Below are 3712 nucleotides of genomic sequence, written 5' to 3'. Positions count from 1 at the left end.
TAATAATGCCTAGGCATTCTTCGGATCATGTGTGACCCGGTTATTTGTTCATTTTGATTGGTTGCTTTTGCTATCTGATGCGCGTCTACGCATCTACCCTGGTTACTTAAAAAAAAAGAGGTTTGAAATTTTTTAGCAGCAATAATAAGATGTGAAGCTGAATTATTCTAAACAACCAATATTTGGCATATATAAATTTCTAGCCAATACATTATGCAGGTTTGGGAGTCTTTGACGATCAGGAGATGACACTAACTTGATCCGGATAGTTGGACCATGTAGCGGGACTATTGTGGGTCGAAATCAGCGATTTACATCTAGATCAGCCCTCATCACGATCTGCAATGTAGTACGTGTGACACCGGTATATGTTGACTCACCCCTAAATTCCAGTTCGGCCAACCCCAAATTTAAGTTCGCCTGCCCCCAAATTTCAAGTAGCCCCACCGCCAAATTTCAAGTTGATCAGCCCTCAAGCTTCAGTTGGCCCACCCCCACCGTTATCTTCGCCCTTGAATTTTGTGAGAAGCCCATATATCTACATAGGTACTGTCGTTTGATATTATTTGATTGATTTAAATAGTTTTGTACCGCTTAAGGCTATCAGTCATCTACATTTACAATATCAGGAGTAAATGTCGTAAATATTCAAATTGCGCATTTTGTGCACATACAATGCATTAAGCTCACGTATTCATATCGAAAGATTTAAATATGACGAAGGCAACGAGTGCTGCACAGATAGCTGAGGAACGGTGTGCATTACGGATGGCGCTAGCCGCAATTGTATCTGAACGCTTTCCGAAATAGTACACTAATTTCTTTAACATTAGGCATTGTAGAACTCTCATTTCCAGCCAACTGTTCCAATTGCATATAAGCATGTGCGAAGCTATCGTAGTGTCGCGCCATGCTGAAAGTTACTGTAAGTGGTAACCACACGGCAGTTACAGAAAATGAGTTCATATTAGGAACCCCCAAAAAATTACTGGTATTTCTTTTTCTGCGCAGCATTACAAAAGAAAAGGCATGCAGCTGAAAGTGATCCTGGTGGGGTTGGCCATTCTTGGTCTCATTGTGGCAGGTGAGTTGCCTTTCTCCTGAAGTTGAACCTGGCACTGAACCTAGGCCTGAAATGAACTTGAATTTTTGTTGCACCTGCAACACCGTTCTTGTTTATTAAATATTCACTGATTGCACATAACGATGCTATATTTAGTCTGCATTGTCTCAAAACATTGATATCGCCACAATGAACACATTTATGGTTTGTTCGTTGCCCAATACAGTCGCGGAACAGAATGATCTGCCTTTACCTATACCACACTCCAACTGAACGAATTTAACAAACTTGGGTTTCCAATTTTTCACTGCGTTAGGCCACGCTACCTTTCCTTTCACAACGATTGTTCTACTGTAAAAGCTCATGTCTACAGAAAAGAAATAACTACCTGTATGCAGGTCAGTGAGGGCATGGCCTGAACCAAGTTACTTTTTTAGTTGTGTCATTGTTGGCTCTATTGTAACGTTAATATTCGTGGTGGTATTTCCGAGTTCTTGAAGCGCCTGTGCAATCCGTCATCTCCCTTCCTTTCCCCAGAGGGAGGCGCCATGCCGGCCAGCAGCTCCAACGGAGCCGAGGCCAGGGTTGATCCCGAGACTGCTGAGCGTGCCGAGCAGAGCAACGCCGAGGAGGCACGTATCAGCGAGAAATGCCTGGCATCACTGTGCGGGTAGTAACCTGATGCAAGACAGTGACACGTTCGAAAGATCATCTCTCGCAAGAGTATCACGAATGCTTCAAAAGAAAATACCGGCACTGTCCAGCGCTTCACATCATCTCCCAGTCGCGAATATTGGCGCTTGTTGATCGCTGGTGCACGTGCTCTTCTTGTTCTAAAAGCTACATTAAAATATGAGACCTTGAACTCCGATGTTTGTAAATTATTGATGCTGAAAGCATTGGCTACATGGCACGCCCGCTGAAGCCCTGCGTGCGGCTAGCGATGTGGAGTTCTCAGTTGACCTATTCGGCTCCTTATAATAATTGATTTATTGGAACTGAAGCAAGCAATATTTAAGGCTAAAGTAGTAATGTAGATAAAGGGCTCGCTCGAAGAGAGGAATATTATTTTACCAATAGTTGTGGAACGAGGGACAGAAATGATGGGCTCTTCAGAAAGGAAAGTTGTCTTCAGCTTGCACTTGTCGAAACGATGCCTACGGACTAATGTTGTTCTTATTCTCTCAATATTGATCAGTTTCCGTTACATGGGATTATGCCACAGTGAAATTATCGCAAATTTCATTCGGTTTCATTTGAACAGACATATATAAGGACGAGGCACACATGTCATTTCAAGTAAAGAATTACACTTTGTTCGCCTCCCTGTACTAAAGAAGCAAACAGAGGAAAAATACATATAACATGTAAGCTGAAGAAGGAAACGCTGCAAACAAACCCATGCACAGGCTGGGGCATCTAACAAGTCAGACTAGTAGACAACGACCTAGGCTATAGAAACCTGTTTCTATCGTTAAGCCTAATGCATTCGTCAGTGTCTGCTGCAGCGACTAGTGAGGCCGGGGTTTCGTAATGCTCAGTTGCGAAAGGTTGGCACCACTGGCACAGCCACTAATAACGTGCTTTGCGGTCCCCATAGTGTTCTTCACACGCAAGTTTGTTGGACATCGAACTATTGAAGCCAAATAAATCGAAGATGCTTCTTGCAAACATCGCTAATGAATCAGGGTTCCCATTTGTTGGGAATATCAGATATTCCTAGATGTTTCTCATTTAAACTCGTTCTTCAAGTTAACCCTGCCTTGCATGGGGCCAGATGCACTTAAAGATAAGGTGTTCGCCTTTCCGTTGCAGTACCACTGTTCATTATCTGTACAAGGGCGTCTGCATTTTCAACGAGAGGAAACAGCACAGTAACCTTGTATTTCGTTTATTAAACCTTCCGTCAATGACCTAACCTTCGTGACTAAAAACCTAAAACCCACCCACTTTTTGAAGCGCTAGCAATCTTTGGCGAGCTCCGCAGCCTTGTCACCAGAATTGTGTAACGCTTTGAATGCGCAAAAAAAAAATTAATCTTGATGATAGTGTAAACGTAGACGATTCGAATATTTCAACGATCAGGAGCCATTTAAACCAAAAAATAAAAACCCAATGACCACAAAGGTATATAGAGCTCCTTAGGAAATGCATTGGAAAGCTTATAGTAGTTGTGGGCCAGCTTAAATTAAGGGCCGCCACAAATTCAAATTTGGGGTGGCGCCAAGTTGCAATTTGGAGGTTGGCTAACTTACTTTTGGAGATAGGGGTTGGCCGAAATTTCAGGGTTGGCCGAAATAAATTTCGGAGTGGGCAGCTTTAAATGTGAGTACGGGGCAAACTGACATTCGGGGCTGGGCCAACCAACATCTTGAGAATAGGCCAACTTAAAATTTTGGGGTGGCCGACCCTCCAAGGGAACGTTGCTGAGCGTCCTTCGAGTTGACACCTTCCGGGCAAGTGAGCGTAATATCCCTTGCTGGTGATCTAAGTAAAGGAAGGACGCTTGATTCCAAAATCTATCTTGACGTGTTTGCATTGGGCCTTACCAAGACGCTGTCAGAAGGAAGGCGGCAGCTTGCGTGGACAAGGAACGCGCGCATAAGAAAGGGTTGCGAGAGCGACAGCGAGAGTGAGGCTGCATCACTG

General features: G+C 43.7%; 1 long non-coding RNA gene across 1 annotated transcript; it reads left to right on the top strand.

Annotated features, from left to right (window-relative positions):
* Positions 1 to 1009: 1009 nt before the first annotated feature.
* Positions 1010 to 1928, top strand: LOC129382994 (uncharacterized). The gene is made up of 2 exons (XR_008610951.1): positions 1010 to 1084; positions 1601 to 1928. It is a non-coding gene; the product is annotated as an uncharacterized lncRNA (long non-coding RNA).
* The last annotated feature ends 1784 nt before the right edge of the window (positions 1929 to 3712 follow it).

The sequence above is a fragment of the Dermacentor andersoni genome, chromosome 3 (genome assembly GCF_023375885.2).
Source record: "Dermacentor andersoni chromosome 3, qqDerAnde1_hic_scaffold, whole genome shotgun sequence".
Lineage (NCBI taxonomy): Eukaryota > Metazoa > Arthropoda > Arachnida > Ixodida > Ixodidae > Dermacentor > Dermacentor andersoni.
This window is presented reverse-complemented; position numbering and strand designations above follow the sequence as displayed.